Source organism: Poecilia mexicana, unplaced genomic scaffold (assembly GCF_051168715.1).
Source record: "Poecilia mexicana isolate PSO_F unplaced genomic scaffold, ASM5116871v1 scaffold_21, whole genome shotgun sequence".
NCBI lineage: Eukaryota > Metazoa > Chordata > Actinopteri > Cyprinodontiformes > Poeciliidae > Poecilia > Poecilia mexicana.
Window position 1 is genome coordinate 19,390,662 of NW_028263390.1, and position 22,590 is coordinate 19,413,251.

Below are 22,590 nucleotides of genomic sequence, written 5' to 3' on the forward strand. Positions count from 1 at the left end.
CGCGTCTTGGAGGAAGAGAGTGGGGAGTAAATCCTTTTCTTCATCATTACCTCCTCTCTGCCACTGCCCTCACCTTAATTAGTCTCAGAGCTGCTCACCCGGCCAGAATCCTGCCTCATCCGCCCCTCCTTCATCCCCGTCCCTCCCTCCTCATCTCTTTCACCTCCTCGTCTTTCTTTCTTCCTCTGCTCTCTCTTTTTCCTCCAGCGATTTCCACACTTCCTCTGTCTCCCTCCCTCGCCGTGCTTCATCTTCGTCTCGGTGGAAATTGACTGAAATACCAAACCCCTAACCCTCACAATATCAACAGCTGTGCAGCTCTCTCTCTCACACGCACACACACACACGACACCACGACACAAAGAGTTTAATGTTGGTAAATACCACACACACACACACACACCCCTGCAAACATACGTGTCTGCTCCAGGCTCGGCAGCTATAAATACGGAGGATTGCAAAGAGAAGGAAACTCGGTTAAAAAGTTAAGTGGGGAAAAAAGCGGCGCAGAGAGATTGACACCCCGACGTCTCAGCTCTCTAGAGGCTAAATTAGGAGATCCACGGCTCCACACACACTCTGACAGACACCTTGAGTCAATGCACATCCTCACAGACTCCCACTTTTAAACTGTGTGTGTGTGTGTGTGTGTGTGTGTGTGTGTGTGTGTGTGTGTGTGTGTGTGTGTGTGTGTGTGTGTGTGAGGATGACATGTCAGTCTCCATGGTCTCCGGCTCAGCAGTGAAGGCCTCTGCAGCGTCCCTGTTTTCCCTTCACCGGCTGAATGCTGATGGCCGCTGGGACCTCAGCACTCTGCCAGCAAGTTTCCCTTCCTGCTTATTTGTTAGAGGATGGCAGATAATGGGATCTGATTGTTTTATTGGGAGGTATAAGTTCATTTAGGAGCAGGAAGGTGAAAATCTCACATTGTATGTTGCAGACCAGGGCAGATTTCACAAACCAATAAGGATAAAGTTCGTCTTATAGCAATAAATATCAAGTAATCTTAAGTATGACCAACAGGATTTTACTGCAGGTCAATGCAGAAGAAGCATTGACCTGCAGAAGAGTTATCAGATTAACTTAAAATGTAAAAGTTAAGTCAGTTTTAGTCTGTGCAAGAAAATTCTTCTGCAGAAAAAGTCACCAAAACCGCAAAAACCAGACTTCACTGTTCTTAAAGTTAGTTTGCATGCATGTCTGGGATATTCATGTTTAGATTTCTGAAATGCAAACATGAATTTCAGAAATGCAATAAATAAATGATTGCTTATTTTGTTTACCTTTATCTTTATTTACTTCCTCAGTCACCAGAAATGACCAAATAAATGACTTAAAATGACAGAATGTTGCTGATCTTTTTTCATTTATTGATCTTACTCATTTATCCAGTGAGTCAGTCATCAAATAACTAAAAACACTGCAACAATCTAAACAACTTGACTGAAAATGTGCAGGCAGAAGCACAAGGTTTATATTTATACCTATCCACCTCTTTAAATTAGACTAATTTACCCCTTCATAAATCATTTCACCATATAAAACCCCCAAATATTTTACTTATTATGTATGAATCACTACACAGAAACATAAAAAGAAATAAAACGATCCAAAACCAGAGCAGATGCAACACATTTTGAAGTTATTTACTCTTGTAATCATCAATTATTGTCTTTCTCTTCTATTTTTTTTAAACCTGTAGTAAGTTTGTGTTTTTATCATCTCTAATCTTAACCAGGGCTTTATGGTGCAACAGAAACTGTAGCTCAGTGTTGCATTCCTGGTTAAAGTAAAATAAGCTTTCAGCTGATGCAGAAGCCAAAACCACGCGTGTAGTTTCCGCGTCCTCCTGCAGGGGGTGCTGTTGACATGAATTTTACTCCACTAGATGGCCTCTATTGCCGCAGCTCCCTCTGCGGCCGCTAGATGGCATTCAGGCTCCTTTTTCAGTCCCAGAGCAAAACACGCACCGGATGCGTGGCCGTCTGATTGTCTGCTTCGTTTAGATTTTCATAAAAATGAAGCGGATGAACTCTCACTTCGCTCTCGGTTTACGCTCAGGTCAGACAGTGCAGCCTTCAGGTTTTACTCATGTATAGTTTTGACTTAAAGAAACAAACTTTTGTTGATAATATGGAAAAATAGCATAAAAATATGTGCTTTTGATCCACTGGAATGAGGAAAATGATCATAAATATTCTTTAAATAGACACAGTAATGAGATTTGTTGCTAATAATGCTGCACAATAATGCTGTAATGCAATTCAATATGTGGAGGCTGGAGTTTTGTACAGAACTATCCAATTTAAATACCAAAGCCACACACACACATACACACACACACACACACACACACTCTCACGAACATGCACATCTGCACACACTGATGCAGAAGCAGACAGGAACTATTGAGCCCATTCTTGCGTAAATCACTTGGCCTCGGGGCTCTCTTAACCCTTTCTCTGTGAGAGTGAGTGTGTGTGGCTGCTTGTGTGTGTGTGTGTGTGTGTGTGTGTGTGTGTGCACGTCTCAGATGTCCCTTTGAAATACGGTAATGTTGGTGGACAGTACTGCTAGCTGCTGCGCTGATGCTGCATGGGAGTGTTTGCTAAAGCTGCAGAAACTCAGTCAACCTTTTGAAAGATCTGCTCGTTTCTGACACAACATTTTTAGGAAAATTTAATTGGAGGAATCAAATATGATGTTTACAACTCACACTTGCAATAATTGAAGTGTTTAGGCATATTTTCCCTCCTTTTTGTAAACTTAAAACAAATCTTGAATGAAAAAATAATGTCTTCAGTACTAAAGACTGAACTAAAAGTAAATTAACTTGAGTTGAATGAACATACTAAACAAATTTAAGTTTTTATTCTCTGTCCAAACTGGAAATTATTTTATATTCTGAAAAGTTTATGTTTTGTCGGCACTTATCGACCCTAAAATGTTTTTTTTTTTTTTTTTTGTTTTTTTTTGCACCTTCAGTTTATAACTGTACGTTTGTGGCCTTCACAAACTCACAGACTGAGACTTTTATCATTTCTGTTGTACCTAAACTCTCACATGAAGATGTAAATCAAGATTTTACTTTGAGCTTTTAGGGGGGAAAAAAAGTCATAACCGCTGATTTACATAAGCATTTTTGAAAATTTGCCTATCAGAAAATAAATTCAGTCTGGGATCATTTTAAATTGTGAATTATTTCACCTTTATAGATTTAAAGCCACAAAATGTTACATATTTCCAGTAATAGAATTGCATGATTTTTATACACTAAAAATAAGACACTTTTTCATTTGTCGCCTGTGTTCCTGCTTCTTTTTTTAATTACGTCACATAAATAAATATACATAAAAAACAAACTTCTTCCAGGGAGTTTGGGTCAAGATGGCGGCAATAGCCTCAACTAAAACGGCTTCAAGTCATAAAAGTCATGAAATAATACAAAAAGACACATTCAGAAGGAAATACTGGAAATAATCTGAACAATTTGTCTTTTATTGTCACTGAAACACTAATTAAAACAATGAATCGATGGGAGGAGTGATTATACTCTAAATCATGTTCCAAGATGATATGCAAACCTCTTAAATGATGTTAAAATAATCCAAACATTATTTTAAAATGTTTGAAATATCGACGTATTAACCAATCATCGCTGCACCGCATTAAAGGTTGAAAAAGAAGTTGAACAAATCCTCTTTTCCAGAACGTTTAAACGCGAGGAATGATGCAGCAGGTTGTTTTGAAATCTGCCTCCACCTTGTCAGGGTGGAGTCCCACATCCTGCTCAGCCTGGCAGAGGCTGTTTTTTTTTCACATAAAGGGAAGAAGAAGAAGCAGCAGAGTTCGCTGTGTTGATGGGACGCATGCAGACCTCACCATGTGCAAGTTGTCTGAGGCTTGTTGAACTCCCGTAATGCTCCTATTAGCAGCTTCAGTTAAAATAGCATTTCATCAGGCAGCTGACAAGTGAATTATCCCTCCCTTTACCTCCGTATCTCCCTGCCTCCCTCTCTCTCTCTCTCCGCCTCTGTCTGCCTGCCTCGGTCTCCCATTCTCCCCCCCGGCTCAGTGACAGTAGCCTTAGGCCTGAGATAAAGAGGAGGCGCGGCGCTCGGCGCTCTCACACACACTCTGCAGAACTGAAGTGACATCCTGTCAAAACAATAGTTTACTAAAACAGGAACTTGTGTGTTCTGTCAGACAGAGGCTGAACTTCAACTTTGGGACATATAGATTCGTCTTTCATATCATCACCCCGCACCCCCAACGCCTCCACCGCCACATGCAGGGTGTGTGTGAGCGTGTGTTTCATTTGGGCCAGCTCGCTTGGATCCCAGCCCAGAATCACAGGGCGTATGTGTAGATAAAAACTCAGAGGACAGTTTAGATACTGTTCATCATACGCACGTCTGTAGTGCTCCAGGGAGGAATTGCCATCGTTGACAAATCTCCACCGCAGCTCGTCTGCGCCGCAGCAGAAATCACTGTCGCTTCCTTTTCTCACTTTAGAAAGCGCCAGTTTTCCTTTCTGCGTTATTCGGAGTTAAAGGCAGCTGCGTGCAGGTTGGCAAAACGTAAACTGCTTCAGCATATTTTTACCCAATTCAGAGTAAAAAAGTATTTGGGGAAAAAGTCTAAAGTATGAAGTAACTGGTTGAATTATCACTCATTTAATATTTAGAAATTACATCATCAGAATATAAAATTAAGTGAGAATTTTGGTATTTTATGGATAAAAATGGCAATAATTTGTGTAAGTAACAAAAAATAAAATCAGGCAAAAGAACATGTTTACAAATCAGTTCCTTTCAATAATATTAATATGAAAACATGAAACTTTAACAAAAACTGCAAATGTGTCTGAATTTTTGGTTTTTCTTGTTTTTCATTCAGTAGAAAATTTCTGGAAGAGTAAAAATGACGCAAAAGTAAAAAGTAGCCATCCAGGTAAGAGTAAAAAAGTATTTGGTCAAAAGTTTACTGAAATATTAACAAGTCAAATTATCACTCATTTAATATTTAAGAATTACATCATCGGACAAACCAGAATATAAAGTTTGGTATTTTAAAAATCAATATGACAATAATTCATATAATTAATAAAAAATTCAGAAATGTTACTCAAGTAAGAGAAGCGATACTTCATAATAAAATTACTTCAGCGTAGAAGAAATACTCCTAAAAGTATTTTTTTTCAAAAAAAGTTATTCAAGTAACTGTAGCTGAGTAAATTTAACTAGTTACGATCCAACTCTGGTGGTTGGTAAACCTGCCTTAATACACTGCAAAAACACTAAATCTTACAAAGTATTTTTTATCTTATTGTGCAAATATGTGAAAATAAGACAAAACTTGCTTTCAAGTAACTTTTCAGCACTAATTTTAAGCCAGTGAGTCCTTAAGAAGTTAACATTAGTATAACATGAGACAAATGTCTGCCAGAAGAACCAGCACTTTAAAACAAATGATGTAGTATTTACTTCGTTAAAACGAGCTCTTATGTCTTGTGTTTGGAGCTCTGTGCTTCAAGTCAAAGTTGATCCAGTTTCCAAGAGTTTGTTGAAAACAACTGAACACCAGCAGAGTTTGGTAGTAACTGGTTACTTTTACTTTAGTAACTTTAGAAAGAATGTACTGGATTGTTTCCCCTCTGAATGAAAAACAAAACCTGTAGTTTTTGTTAAAGTTTCATAAGTTTTATATTGAAAGAAACTTTTTTCTTTGGCCTGAATTTGTTACTTTGTAATTATGTTATTTATTTAAAAACATATTTTCATTTTGGTCTTTAAAATACCAAAGTTTCCACATAACATCTGATGATGCAATTTTTAAATAATAAATGATTGATTACTCAGGACTTGAGTTGCCTTTTTACCAAATTATTTTTAATCTTACTTGAGTAATTTTTTAAAGTGCTACCTTTTAATTTTAATAAAATGCAAGTACTCAAGTTGAAGTACTTCTACTTGAGTACAACTCTACCATGGTGACCAGATCATATCAGTAACATGGATAAGGTTCCCATCACTCTCAAATTATAAATGCCGTCTCTTCTAGAAGACGTTATCTTGAACTTCATCTTGAACTTCAGCTAAAGCTGCAGAGGTTTAGAGCACGTGGCAAACTGGAGGCCTGCGGGCCACATGTGTGTTTTTTTTAAAGAATTTACCAGAATTATTCTGACTTTAATCTCTTAAAATCAAAAGTTGGAATTCTGAGAAAAACAGTCAAAATTCTGAAGAAATAAAAATTCAGAGGAAAAGAGTCAAAATTCTGAGGGGAAAAAAAAATCTAAATTCGGAGGGAAAAAGTCAAAATGGTGACCTTTGACCTCAGAGGATTAAGGCCAGAAACCTTTCCCATAGTTTGTGTTCTGCCAAATTACGTCAATGTGAAATGATGTTTAGGATTATTTAACTTTAAGAAGAAGTAGCAGAGACGACTATTTATTCAAGTTTTAGAAGTTTATTAAAGGATTTTACCACAGTCGGCCCTTTGAGGCGTTCATAATGTTGATTTGGCCCAAAATAAAAATGAGTTTGACAGCCTTGGTTTAGAGGAAAGCATATTAATCTGCTAGAACGGCCAAGTCAAAGTCCGGCTCACTCTTCTGGATCTTAAAGTTGAGTTTAAAGTGAAGCGAACTGGATTGCTGCGTTTCCAACAATAGACCCTTAAGTGTTTGTTCGCTGGGCTTCATTAAGCTTATTTTGTAATTTGGAGTAAACAGTTGCACAATGAGATGAAACGGCACATCGACGCACAAAAAAAAAAAAAAAGCGAGCACAAAGAAAAAGCTCAACACATGGACAGACAGGAACAGACAGAGAGACGGACACATGGATCTATATATAATATATTCCGGTGTGTGTGAGTGGTTGTGTGCACAGGCCTAAATTTTGACGTGTGTGTGTGTGGGGTGTGTTGGGTTTGTTGTGTGTGTGTGCGATACCTGGCCAGCAGTGGTAACAGGCTCTGAGGCCTTTAATGGGATTTAGCCCGAGGCTGTTTTATTAAGATGTCGGCTTTCCCTGCTGCCTCTGCAGCTGACACCATTCCCCACTGATACCCCCCTCCCAACCAACCCTCGCCCCCGCCGCACCACAGCCTCCAAGCTTCACCCCCCCGCCCAACGCACCCCACAAAATCCCCTCAACCCCCACCGCTCCACCCCCTGTTCCGCTTCTTACTACACCCTATAATGACCCTGCAACCACCAAATCCTCCCATCCTACAGTCTCTAACCATCCCAGTTCTCTCCTGGGTCTCTGTTTTATTTATTTTATCACTGATGTGCGGCCTAATTATACGTAACCGTGATGAACAATAGGAGAGGAGAATCCGGCCGCCTTCTGAGGCTTTTATTTATCTGTTTGTTGGTGTCTTTGCATGCTGACATGATGTAACAGAAAGTGAGCGCAGAGTCCTGTCAGGATCTATGAGAGGGTCAACAACCAAGTGAGACCCAGAGGCAAATCGAAAAGTGGTGGAGTCGACTCCTCAAACAAGCGGAGGAGTCGCTTCTCTCTAATCCTCTGTCAGCCTGCTACACCTGAGCGCCGGTTTGATGATCTGACTCGGATAGCGCTCTTAAATTCACAAATTTGAACTTTCCCAAACTGACGGTCGAGTTTTGATAGGTTTTCTTTCACTAAACCGTGAAATGGTTGAATGCCTGTTAGGAAAACAAACCTCTTGACAAAAATAAAAATAGAAAATAAAAATAAAAGTGTCCCACCTCAGTGTAGGAAATAGAATAGAATTTCATGACTTATTGTGTACTTTACTACCAACACGCATGTCGGTCCGTCCATCTATCTCTACCCATCTAGCTCTAGCTAACTATTGCTAGCTAACTATCTTTACATATCTATCTTTAGCTAGCTAGCTATCTCTACCCATCTATCTCTAGCTAACTATTGCTAGCTAACTATCTTTACATATCTATCTTTAGCTAGCTAGCTATCTCTACCCATCTATCTCTAGCTAACTATCTCTAGCTAACTATCTTTACATATCTATCTTTAGCTAGCAAGCTATCTCTACCCATCTAGCTCTAGCTAACTATCTCTAGATAACTATCTTTACATAGCTATCTTTAGCTAGCTAGCTATCTCTACCCATCTAGCTCTAGATAACTATCTTTACATAGCTATCTTTAGCTAGCTAGCTATCTCTACCCATCTAGCTCTAGCTAACTATTGCTAGCTAACTATCTTTACATATCTATCTTTAGCTAGCTAGCTATCTCTACCCATCTAGCTCTAGCTAGCTACCACCTATCTATCTCTAGCTATCTAGCTAATTATCTCTACCCATCTATCTCTAGCTAACTATCTCTAGCTAACTATCTTTACATATCTATCTTTAGCTAGCTAGCTATCTTTACCCATCTAGCTCTAGCTAGCTACCACCTATCTATCTCTAGCTATCTAGCTAGTTATCTCTACGTATCTATCTCTAGCTAGCTAGGTATCTCTACCCATGTAGCTCTTGCTAGCTAGCTATGTTCCTGTATTTTTTTTTAAATTAAAGTTGACTATATTTGTATTGCAGAAAAGGAGCATATTTGATCTAATCATCAAGATATTTCATATATTTAACATGTTATCTGGAAAAAAGTTTTATTTTTCTTATTTTAACAAAATAATGATGTTGCACTAATGTAGGAGAACTTTCTACTGGAAAGAGGCCACACAATGTTAATGACAGAAATTGGTCTGTCAAATGTTCAGTTTGAGAAAGAGACAAAGCTAAACACTGAAGCCGTAACCCAGGTGTACTTTCAATGAAAAAAAGAAGAAAGAAACAGAAAGTTAATGGGAGAAATGGCTCCATCAATGGCTTTATCCAGGAAGTAGAACAAAGACAGTTCACAAGTCAATCTACAGGAATAACTCCAACAAAAACAGAGTAAAGCAAAACACATCACAGCTAGTTTAAGGTTTTTTTTTGTTTTTACATTTTCTCAGTGTTTTCTCTAAGGATCACTGCGCCTAGAAGAAGTCAAAATCAGTCCACCTCTTTTAGACTCCAGACTTACAACAAAGGTACTCACACACTGCCAAAATACAAACTCTTGGAAAAGTGTTCTTGGTCTAGTTCCTAGTGCAAATTTCTTAGTACTCTTGAACTTGAAATAAGATAAAAACAAGTAAATTTTCAGCAAAACATATTTGCAAGTTTTGTGTCACTAATTGCTTAAAATTGATTTTTAAAAAGTCAGATTGTTTCACTTGTAACAAGACATTCTTCCCTTGTTATAAGTTAAATAATTTGACAATGGAACTAGTAATTGTTTTTGTCAATATTAAGTAATTATTCACTTAAAACAAGCTGCTATAATTTGCTGAACAGTTGCTTGTAAGTTAGATTTGTCTTATTTCAGGAGTACTAAGATAATATCACTAGAAACTAGACCAACAATGCTTGGTAAGATTTTGTGTTTTTGCAGTGCTGGCTTGTAAAAAGAGCAAGTCGGCTTTATGAAGGGAATTATGAAAACACAAAAAATCAATGGCTCCATCCTGGAGAGAGACACAGCTAAACACAGACACAGTTTGGGTGGGTTTTTAAGCGCTCGGCACAAAATACTTGCAAAATCTGAATTTTGCAACAATAAGCCTCCTTTGACATATTTGATCAGGTTTCAGTGACATTAAGAAAAGAACAGGCTACTTCATCTTTATCTTTGTCTAGACAACACAGCAGTTTCATGTCTTTGCGACCAAATTATGCTCGAGGGGAACCACTCATAGCACCATCAGGGTTCAAGAAACAACTTGTGAAAAACATGAAATTCTTGCGCTGATTTGTGTCGACTGTCTTCAAAACCCAATGTGGTTTTAATAGGGGGGTTTGCTTCCCCTGTAAAAGCTTCCCCTGGATCCTCCTTCCTTAAAACAGAGCCGGTAGCAGCGATCGTGTCTTGCCCTGGACCTCTAGGCGCTTCTCCTGACTGCTGCCCCCCCAGGTGCTTACTTCCTGTGCTCCGTACCCCCCAGCTCCCACCCTAAGGACCAACCCCCAGCAGAAACTGGTGCAACTCTAAGAACACACAGTCCCAGCTTTGTTCTCGCATACTGCTGGTAGCTGATATACACTCTAAAAAGATATACATGCTAATTTTCCAGCAACTTCCCTGGTCTTTCTCATGCATTTCTTTGTCTGAATGGCTGTTTTTAAAGGAGTTCAGAGTGTTTTTATTTTTTTTTTGTAGGTTTATGTGCATGTTAGCATGTATGTGTTTAGGAGTGTGTCTTCCTCTGGCCAATCTTGAGTGCTTTTGCTGTTTTTCCCTGGCAGGCTGTTCTGATTGGCTGGCCCTGGGGAAAGGAGATATCATGTTTAGCCCCGAACCAACATGCATCCCTCATCCACCATCCGCTGCCGCCACGATTGTGAGGAAGAGGAAAAAAAGCACGAGCGAGTGTCAGAGGGAGGTCTGTGCGTTCAGGCGATCACACACTCTGCTCTTTCTGCTAAAGTGCTTCTCGTCTCCTCGGCGGAGGTTGATGAGGTATGACATCACAGCACTTTGTTTTATCTTTAAAAGATGAGCAGGGAGCCCTCCACTTCCCCTTAATGAGGCCGAGGTGCCCACAGAATATATGGAGAGTGTGTACGCGCGTGGACACGCTTTCCATCTCGTTTTCTTTGCATGCCAGCAACGTGCGTTTTCGGCTCACGCTTGCTAACACCCGTTTTACCCATAACCCCTGGCGTTTCCTGTCCTGAAGCCATGTGTCAGACCTCATTGGCTACCGCATCAATAACACGGCATCCGCTCGGCTCCAAACGCCGCATCCTAACGGCCAGACGCGCCGCAGATTGGACTGATCGTCTCTTTCTGTTCGTTTTCTCCAGCGGCGGTGATTGAGGTTGATTTTTGGTTTTGTTTATACATCTGCCTCAAGGTGCTGATCCGCAGAGCCGGACGGCTTCTCGTACAGGAGTTACTGTCCAATTACTAATTGCACTGTTTGAGTTACAGGATTTGTGTTTGTTAACATATTTCTGTAACAAGTGTTTTACCAGAAAGGGGAACAAATGTGTTTCAAGGGTTAACAATGCACTGTAAAAACGGTGAAATATTGGCAGCTCCACAGAATTTTATGGCATAAACACAGATTTTACCGAATCACTGTGGTAAAATCTACATCTATACAGTAAAATTTGGTTCAAATACCAAACAGCCTGATACATTTGGTATAAATACTGTAAAATTCTGGTCTCCACAGAATTGTATGGTATAAATATGGATTTACATTTTTAACAATTTTATTGTTGTTTTGGATTTTACCTTATCTATATGGTAAAATCTGGATTTATAAAGTAGAATTTGGTATAAATAGCAAATACATTTGATATTTATATCATAAAATTCTGGCATCCACAGAATTTATATGGTAAAATCCATCTTTTTTTTAAATATTTTTTTACAGTGTAGGACCAAAATACATAAGTGGGGAAAAAACTAAACCAAGTTGGATCTAGAGACAAAACAAACATTATCTATATAAAACAGGAACATTTCACAATAAATCTAGAATTTTAGAAAACATCATCAAACCTCTTTTGAAATGCATTTTTATACAGAATAATTTCCTTTAATACCTTTTTTATACTCTAAAATATCACTTTATCTTATATTATGCAATGTATTTTATTGTTGTTTTTATATTTTTGCTTTTATCCTGTTCCATTAATTATTGTTTTCATAATTAAATGTGGCAAAAAAGCCAAGCGAAAGAGGTGTTGCTGTTAGCTAGCAGTGATGTCTGGCTGCTAATCCTCATGGGAAGCTGCTGGACGCTGGTTTCCCTGACGTGTGCGCCATGTTGCCAGACGAGCCCGTTGCCGGGCGATTAACCGGCGTTAGCCGTCATTAGCCTCTGCGCACCAACGCAGCAGCAGACTGCAATTAACCCGCTAATCTGGCTAATCCACTAATGGAGCTAATCTGATAGACTACAGAGAGGTTTTTCAATTGGCTTTCTCTGGGAGCACACACACACACACACACACACACACACACACACACACACACACACACACACACACAGTCACGCCTGCATGCACATAGAAGCCCTGGATTCATGTTTCCAGCTCCTGCACACATTTACACACAGCTCCTTAAACAGTCACAGTCGATCTCGGTTAAACCCACTGCATCCGTGACCAGAGTTGGGGAGTAACTAGTTACATTTACTCAATTACATTTACTTGAGTAACTCTTTTGAAAACATGTACTTTTACTACACTGTACTTTTTACTTTTACTCCAGTAACTTTATTATGAAGTATCTCTACTTTTACTTGAGTAAAATTTCTGGATTTTCTCCCCACTGAATGAAAAACAAGTTTTAATCAAAGATTCACCAGACACAGACACACACCTGCAGTTTTTGTTAAAGTTTCATAAGTTTTTTTATTCAAAGAAACTGATTTGAAATGTCTTTTTTTTTTGCTTGATTTAGTTATTTTTTGTTAGTTATATTAATTATTGTCATTTTGGTCCTTAAAATATCAAAACTTTAGAGTTTGTCCTGTTGACAATGTAGTTTTATAAATGTGAAATGATTGATAATTCGATCAGTTACTCAGTACTTGTATAGACTTTTTACAGAATACATGTTTACCAGTGTTGTGTTCAAGACCACCTAACCCGAGACCAAGACAAGACCAAGACCAGAGTGTATCGAGACCGAGACAAGACCAAGACTTTTAGGGTCCGAGACCAAGTCAAGACCAAGACCGAGGGGAGTCGAGACCAAGTCAAGACCAAGACCAGCGGCCTGCGCTACATGACACAATAAAATGTAAAATATGATCGAAATTGCTTCTCAGAATAATCTGAAAGATCCATATTACCATAAAAACACCTAGATATTAAATACTTAATACATTTTACCAATATTAAATATTCCATTTATGTGCTACAATGTGTGATGGTCTCGTGCCATCCCTAAAAACATAACACCCTGGGAATTTGCCCATATTGCTCATATAAGAATCCACCACTGTCTGCACCATTAAACATAGCAATTGAGGCAATGCCCTGATGGTAAATAACACTCAACTATGAACACTGACCAAGGAGCAACAAGCAAGAAGTAACCAAACAGAAGGCGCTCATCGTGTCTGTTTTCACTCTCTATCCCAGTACATGAAGCCAGGTAGTCTGACACCATGGCAGACATTACAGCTGCCACTTTGAACAAAAACAGTCAAAGAGCAATGTGCATGCTCTGCGTGCTCTTTCGTTCTTGTGTTTTAGTTATTTGTTAATTTAAATATCAACGTACATAATTAAATAAAATAATGATGCAGTGTACACAGAGCATTACAAGAACAAAGAACCGGTGTTCTGTCAGGTCAGATCGTCATATGCTTAACACGAACTCACAGTGTTCTGTCAGATCAGCATACGTTGTCAGATAGTCATACGCTTAGCTCAGACATGCATACGCTGTCATTACCATATGATTTTATTTAATCAGCAACATAGAATCATGACGTAGATCATCATACACTTGGTTATTAACAGTTGTATGGCATCCAGCTGCAGCCAGACCTACTTTAAATACACTTTGAAACCACGACAACGCATGTATATCTATCTAGTTATCATATTATGTCATATTATAAACAATTTAATGACTTATTTTCGTCATAACTTGTTGCATGTGGTGAACTGACAACTCTGACGGTCGGACTTCTTAATGCGCATGCGCAGGCATGGTACTCACTGCACGTATGCTATTCTTATTCTGACAGCGTATGGTAATCTGATAGAACAACGGCTCTCAGTGAGTGACACTCCAGTCCTATCTAATAAATAAAGAGCCGTGGAGAAGAATCGACTGTTTCTGAATGTCACATCACTATATTGCAGACTTTTGGACATAGCGTTGTCCTATATATGCGACAAGTCAGTCAACATCTCCGCACAATAATTCAGGCAGTGAGTGACTTTTTTTCATCACAAATTCTTATGCGTCTCTGTACAGCTAGCTTTGCTAACATCACGTTAACGGAGCTTACCTTCTTTGAGCTACTTTTCTAAGTGACGAAAATAGTTAGACGTTGTCCCCACCGTCTGTGAAAGCGAAACGCTGCTGAGTTAGCTCTGGCCATCGGATTTCTTACTATTTATGCAGCGCTATTATATTACTGACGATTAGACAAACATTTTCTGCCGCTGAGAGAAAACCACTGCGCATGTCCTGGAGCGCCGCGTGCGAGTGAAAGGTGGGGAGGGGAGGAGGAGAAACACGTAGTTGCTTGGATTTTAATCGGTGCGTTTTGCATCCACTGAAAACAAAGATGTTAACAAATAAACTGGACAGTCTGCTGCACGTTTAGTGATATTTTCAGTTGCGGTCTCGACTGGTCTTGAAATAAAATGCCGAGTCCTCAGAGCCCGAGACCGAGACAAGACCGAGACCAAACGCAGTCGAGTCCGAGACGAGACCGAGACCATCAAAAAATGGTCTTAAGACCGGACTCGAGGCCAAGACCGATCTCGAGTACCACAACACTGATGTTTACTCATTTTACTTACTTAATTTCCTGGATTTATATTGAAGTAGTGATGATCTTACGTGGGTACATTTTTTGGGTATTCTTGCCTCCTCTGTCCATGACCCATAAACTCAAAGAATCCATTGGAAATGTTACACAAATTAAAATTTTGTTCAACAACTTTATTACACTCTTAAACAAAGAAAAACATAAGAAAAGGAAAAAGTTATATAGCAGATAAAATAGATTACTACAATTATAGTAGTGCTACACAAAACTATAAATTTAGCATGTGATTCGCTGTTATTGTCACAGTTTGTAAAATTATAATATTTAACAAGGAAAATTGTAAATTGTAAAATTAAAAACAAAACCGCACAGCATTCTGGGGGGTGTAGGCAGAGGAAAGTCATGATCTGTATCATTGCTAGCTAAGCAAGGTTGGTGGACTCAACTAACTCCCTCACTCTTTGGTTACCTAGCAACAACTTGTCTAGTAACTTGTGGTTACCTAGCAACAACCTGCTGAGTAACTGTCACAGCAGCAGTTTAAAGTTTCACCTCTGTTCCTCAAAGCTGCTTAAAATAAACAGTGTGGAGTGAAAACTGTGGATAAAACAGGAAAGATCAAGCCAACAGTTTGGCAATATTTCAGATATCTAAAACAAAAAACTGATCAATAATTATTGATTGATATGAAATGCTTATGTCGTGATACGTTTTTCAGCCAGTGAAAGTGGGTGACTGAAAAGTTTTAAGATTGTTTTTGAAGAGTCTCTTAAGATTGCTTGAGCATGCCCTCATAAAAGTTTAATCTAATAGCTAACAGATCGATTTTAAAATGAACTCTTAAAGAAACGTCACAAAAACAAAATATCCCAGTAAAGTCTCGGTATTGAGAATGGTGCAAATGTCAATCTTGTCCTCCCATTTTGAGAAATCAGCTTTTTAATTTGTAAATCATGTTTGCTAATTGTCCATTTTTTGGGTTATTTAATGAAAAACATTTTGCACCAAACTTAACATTTTTATTTGCTCTCCAATTGTCCAATCAGTGTCAGGAGTCATTCTGAACCCCTGCACAGAGCCATACAACAAGACGTGTTGAAAGCAAAACGAGTGCTGAATAATCCAAAAAGTAGTGACACTTTTCCCCACCTATCTTTTTTAATTAACTCTCAGTGGAGTTGTGGAGAACCATTTATCTCGTTGCCTGCACAGAACAACGGAGGGAAATGCTGGCAGATTAAAACCTGGAATGCTAAAGGACAAAAAAGGACAAACTGTTTTTTTTTATTGCTAAATTTAAAAAAAATGCCTTTGCTTTCCACTTCCTTTCTTTTTTCTTCTGGTCTAATTGCAGAGATATAACTTTGGAGCTGGGAGACATTTTGAAAGGCTGGTTGAAGGAAGGAGGAGGTAGCCTGTCTGTCTCCGGCTTCAAACACTGACCTTGGCTGCTAATGATGCTAACTGAGCTAATCACAGCTCTATACAAGTGTGTGTGTGTGTGTGTGTGTGTGTGTGTGTGTGTGTGTGTGTGTGTGTGTGTGTGTGTGTGTGTGTGTGTGTGTGTGTGTGTGTGTGTGTGTGTGTGTGTGTGTGTGTGTGTGTGTGTGTGTGTGTGTGTGTGTGTGTGAGGGGAGCATGTGAAAGTATCATAATCAGAGCTGCTAATGAGCCGGCCCTTTGAAGAGAACCGCCTGGAAAGGGCTCCACTCCTGCCAACTCATTAGCTGACCTGAGGAGTCCCTGATTAGAATGTGTTTGATGAAATTTTCAAGGATTTTCCATTGGAAAAAAAAAATAATAATTTTGGAAAGTGGGATAAATATCACTTTTTTGCGGGGTGTTCGTTGGGCTCCAGTTGATGCAGAAAGTGGGAGGTCATTCACATCAAAGAGCCCTCTGAAGAGCACCAAATGAGATTGATTTGCTGTTTTTTTGGAGATGAAATGTACAAATATGTTTAATGGGAGGAGAGAGCAGGAAAATGTATCCGTTCCCTCTTCAAACAGTCTCTTTTTTCTCCCCCAAAACACAAACACGTGTGATACAAACAGCTTAGCGGCTCCCTTTCCTCGGTGTCACCAGCGAGCGAGCGAGCGCCGGTAAATTAGCTTCCGTGAGAAAGTGAACAGGACAGGTTTCTCAGTTCTGAAACTCCTCTTTAAAGCGAAGACACAGCCTACACGCGCGGCGTATAACAGCGCAGTCACATCATCTCTCATTTGACTGTGTGGGGAAGGAGCCTGGATCAAAGTGGGAAGATGCCAGGCAGGAAATTATCTGCTACAACGCCGCGACTATAAAGTCTTACAGCCTTTGGTGTGTTGACCAAAAGGATCTCGTAACATTTTTCGGTTGTAATGTTCACTTTGCATTAAATTCTGCAGCTTTCATCACCTTAATACCTGTTGGCACACCTGATGAAAAAGTCTGATGTCTTTATGTGGTTTATGAACATTCAAGGGGATGTAATGCCATTTTATAAATATCAACAAAACAGCTGCAACTTCAACATGTTCCTACCTGAAGATGCCATTCATTCACACCAGTGGGGCTGCATTGTGACTTTGATTTAGCAGATTTCATCCGACACTAAAGAAAACTTCAGCTCATCCTGTGTCGTAGCGAGTATTTAAGGCTGGACGGTGTGGCTGAAAAACGTACCGCAATATAAGAGCTTCACATCAGTCAATATCAATAATAATTGCTCAGTTTTTTGTTTTCAATAATCAGAATTCTGCCATATTGGTGGAGTAACATTTCCTCTTTTGTCCATAGTTTTCTTTCCACGCAGTTATGTTATTTTTAAGCAGATATGAGGAAAAACCGAAGCCTTAAACTGCTGCTGCGCAAGTTTAAGGTTTCAGTGTTGCTAGGTAACCAGGGAATGCATGAGTTGCTAGGTAACCACAGAGTTAGAGAGTTAATGTGGCCAACGTTTCTCAGCTGGCTGAGAGAGGGTGAGCGGCTAAAGCCTTTCTCCCTGAAAACAACTTTTTTGACAAATTTTGAATTAATGTGAGTTCCAACAACATTTGATTTCTTTTTGGGATCAATAAGGTATTTTTTAATTTGAATTGAATTTGAATGTTGTGTGGGTCTGGATTGGAGTTCAGTCAATATATATATGTATATATATATTGAATATGCTATCAAACCTAGTATTTATTGATATTGATCACTTGTCAATTTAGATATATGCTATTACTGACAATGTTGAAATAAAATAAGATTATAGTTATAGTATAATGAGTCATAATATTACCATAATAAAGTGAGGATATTACCAAAGTAAAGTCATAATACTACGACTTTATTCTTGCAATATTGTGACTTTATTTTTGTTTTGTAATATTATAACTTGTAATTTTATGATTTTATTCTTGTAATTTTATTTTGTTAGCATGGTCCTAATACTCTGTTGTACTTTTCAACTTAATATAAATAATATATATTAAAAAAAAAGGAATCCAAGAGTTTTCCTGAACTTATGCATTTTTGCAAAAAGCGTTAAATCTGTAAATAAAGCCAAACAACCCTGAGAGAAGTCTGTACTGCAGAATGAGCTCTGGAACAGTTTCCTTTCTGAAGTTTCAGGTTGGGCTGCTGGATGTTTGACTCCAGGTAGGAAACCAGCTCTAATTTCCCAGAGAACTTGTGCCGGTTGAAGCAGAGCTGCTGTGATTTGCTGTGCACCTCCATCCCAGTCTGATGTGTTTGTCTGCCTGGCCGTGCGTGCGTTTCTTCTTTCTTTGAGTGTGTTTGAGTTGGAGTAGTTTAGGCAGGCAGAGAGCTGGATCTCTGATGGTGAATTTGAGCAGACTGGAGTCTGAGAGGCAGTTCAAAGACCACAGGCCCACAGGCAACAACCAACACTGAGGCCACTCTGCGTGTGCGTGTTTGCACAAGCGAGGGAAGCGGGGAGGGAGCGAGCATGTTTGGTCTGTGGGTGCATGTTTTTTTTTTTGTCCTAACATGTGCATTTTGATTTTCTTGTATTTATGAGAGTGTGTGGGTTTTGCTTTGATGGCGTACATCCTAATCTGCTTTTCTTTTGAAAGAGTTTCGCTCCACATCCTCATACATGCCACACAGTAAAAATGCCAGCATCAAAATCTTTGGTGTAGTGTTAAATAAAAAGTGTTGGTGTTGCAGTCAGTGTGACTTCTGGCATATGATGTTGATTAAGCCACTCCTTCGTGTAACGGCTGCAGCAAAGTGCATTCTACTTTGTGGATGTTTAAAAAAGCAACATTGTAAGCAGCTAATGTTAAGCCTCTGAGGGGATGGGGGGATTTTTTCTTAATTCCCTCACACAAGTTGTTTCCTCAAAAATCACTGTCAAAACAAAAAGATTCATGTTCTTAGTCCAACATAAATGCTGAATGTCTTCAGTTGGTAGCACTGTTGCCTGGATCATTTGCATGTTCTCCCTGTGGTTCTCTCTGGGTACTCCAGCTTCTTCCCACAGTCCAAAAACAAGATTGTCAGGTTGATTGATCTCTCTAAATCAGAGATCTGCAACCTTTGCAACCAGGAGAGACACTCTTACTGTCAGGCCAGCCAAATAAAACTCGTTTAGAGCCGCAAGACAACTAGGAATTTTAGATAAATATAGGAAATGAAGGGAATTTGTATAGTAAAATGGGACGTCCCATTTTATTTCTATTTTTAGGATTTGAAATAAAGGTAAAGATCACATTTAGCAAAAAAAGATGCATCTTTTGTCTTCAGTGGGATGGAAAATGTAATAAAAAAAGAACATATAGACTCCAACTTGATGAGAAAACGCTGAAGACAGATTTAAAAAAAGGAGTACATTTTCACAATAAAATCCTCTCAACTCAGAATATTTGAGATTTTTGAAAAGTTGGAAATCTTGGGCTTTAATTTTCATCTTTTGGAGCTTAGAAATGTTCTTGTTTTTTCTAGAAAGTTTCTGAATCTAAGAGTCTCAGAAATTCTTAGAAAAAACTCAGAAATTTCAGCCAAATTTCTGAGTTTTTTGGCTGAAATTTACTCTTTTTTTTCTTTTTCCACCTACACCGGCCCTATACCCCGTTGTAAAAATCGTATCTGGAAACATTACTGGCTCTTTTTGTGTCATTCTTTGTGGAAATTCAGTGCAAATATTGCATGGCTACATTTTATAAAAAATGTCAGCTGCCTTTTTTAAAAATTTTTCTTTAGTCAAAGTTAAGAGCCGTTGTTGAGGGTCCAATGAACCACTTGTGGCCTTGCGGCCGCAGGTTGCATTAAGTGTTGGTTTTACTTTTATCATTATATTTAACACCAACGCCATTGTCATGTTAATGTGACTCTCAGTATTGTTGATTATTTAACAATGTCTGATGTTAATTTAACAAAAATTTTAAAAAATGGGTGTCAATCTTTCAAGACTTTCACAAATGTTATTTTAACACCAACTAGTGTGGACACTTTAGACTCTTTGTTGGTGTTAAAATAACACTTTCAGTGTTAATTTACTGTGTAACGTTTAAAACTGCAGACACACATTACATTAGCATGGGCACGCCGCGCTGGAGACGCCCTCAACAGCTGTCCTGGACTCTGACCCTTCTGTAAGTTATGCACGAAGGCTGGCACAAAAAATAATTAATTATAAAAGTGCTTCCTGCTAATTGTTGGGCTGTAATTAATGAGCTAACCTTTGGAGAGTGGGAGAGGGAAATTATTCATGTTGTGTTTGCATATATGAATATGCAAACGATAATTATCCCCTCTGAGGAGAGAGAAAAAAAAAATAGCCCAACATCTCTATCTGAAGCTTGGTTACTGTGACACACACAGATAAACACACACACCTCCTCTCTTTACTCCTCTATCATCTGCAGTTGCTTTCTCTTTGTCTGACACTCTTCATCTCTTCAACATGATCTGGTCTGAAGCTAGGCGGCTCTGAGCGATGCACAGTATTAAATGGATAAGTATTCCACTTTTTGATGAATATCACGAATCGGGATATGACCTCTGGCTAATTCCTACCGGTAACAACTCCGCTTTGTCAAGACTTTGTCCCAAAAGTGCGGCGCCTGACATGTGTTACACGTTGACACACAGGTCAGCGTCAGGCTCCGTGATTTTGATGAGCAGGTTTTTCTTTAAAGTCGGCAGTTTCAAGAGTCACAAGGGGGAGGAGGCTTATTAAAAAACAACTCTGTTTATTGAAGGTAAAACTTTGTTAGAGATTGTCCTGCTGATAAGTTTTTGTGCTGATGTATAAAAATGTCAGTAGTGAATTCAAGTTTAAATTGTTTTTTTTTTCCTTTTAAGATTAATTTTAAACATATTCATCTGCTGAGCTTCAACTTTATTATGTACACATAAAAGTAGGCCTTCTCCCTGCCGGCTTCAAACTTTAACTTATTATTACCCATGTGGCTAATGAGAACTTTGCTTTTGCACTGCAAAAACACAAAATCTTACCAAGCGTTTTGGTCTGGTTTATAGTGTAAATCAGGGGTGTCCAAACTTTTGGGGGCCAGAAAGGTCAAGCTGAAAGAACTCCGGGGGCCACCAACTTTTTAAAATCATAATTGCAAGACTATATTATGTTTTCATTTTTACCTGAAACTAAACGTGATAGCTGTCACATTTCACCAGGCAAGTCATGGATAACACAAAAAAAATGCTTTCAGGTTTTCCAGCTAAAAATATAACAAACTGTTTTAGATTTTTTTAGGTTGATCATATTTTTCTACATTTTTTGTTTGCCTTTTTGGAAACAAGAACAGGATGCGGCTCACTCTTGCTTTACTTTGACTAGTTTATTAAACTGGGATGCCCAAGTCTGCATTTCAGTAAAAATAGTTGCTTTTACAAAAAAAATTCAAACAAATTAAAAGCAAAACACTTGCTTTTAATTTGTTAAAATTATATTTTCCACTTTAGTATCTTAAATTGTCTGTTTTTCTTGAAAGACTGCACCATAACATCATTTTAAAATCTGTATCCACTGCCTGAACTGGCAAACCAAATTTAGGCTATAGTTGAATTCTGATCAAGGGCCACAACAAAATCATTTCATGGACCACAAATGGCCCCCGGGCCACACTTTGGACGCCCCTGTTGCAAATATGTTAGTACTGTTGAAATAAGACAAAACTAACTTGCAATCAGTCAATCAAATTTTATTTGTATAGCACATTTCAACAGCAAGGCATTTCAAGGTGCTTTACATAATTAAAGAAGAAATAAAAACAGTATGTGACATAAAAGTAAAGATAAAAACATTCTCACACCTCAGAGTTTTAGTTAAAATGCCATTTAAAAGTAACTTTTCAGCTACTGGACATTGTTTTAAGTCAATAGTTCCTTAATATTGATCAAAAGTTCTAGTTCCACTGGTGGCGTTACTTAGCAACGCCAGCCAAGCTCAGCCCGTCACCTAGCAACGCCAGCCAAGCCCGGCCCGTCACCTAGCAACCCAGTTCTAGTTCCACTGGCAGATTTTTACTTATAACAAGACATTTTTCCTGTTTTAACTGAAAAAAACAATCTGAATTCAACAATTATTTACTTAAAGCAAACTTATTCATCTTGCTGAAAAGTTACTGTATTTATTCAAATCTACCTTTAGAATATTTAGAAGATTTTGAGTTCTTGCATGTAAAATTCTTGCAGGCGTAATTGTCAGAAAAGTAACCACTTACATTTACTGACGTTATTGTAATTAAGCAACATTTTTATGTGAATGTCTTGTTATAAGTGAAATTATCTGCCAGTTCAACTGGTACTTTTTCATCAATATTAAGAATGTGTTTGCTTAAAACAAGCTCCTATATTTCTTGTAAGTTAGTTTTGTTTTATTTCGAGTGAACAAAGATATTTGCACTAGAAACTAGACAAAAGATCTTTGTAGGATTTAGCGTTTTTGCTGTGTGGATTCAGGAACGTTTCAGTATATCATAGCAGATGGGTCTAGTTTTTACCCAACCTGTTCCAGCACCAAGAATGGCAAAAGAAAAAAAAGGCATTAAATTTAGCATTTTGACAACCATCTTTCTTAGCCTACTTTTTGATAAATTCC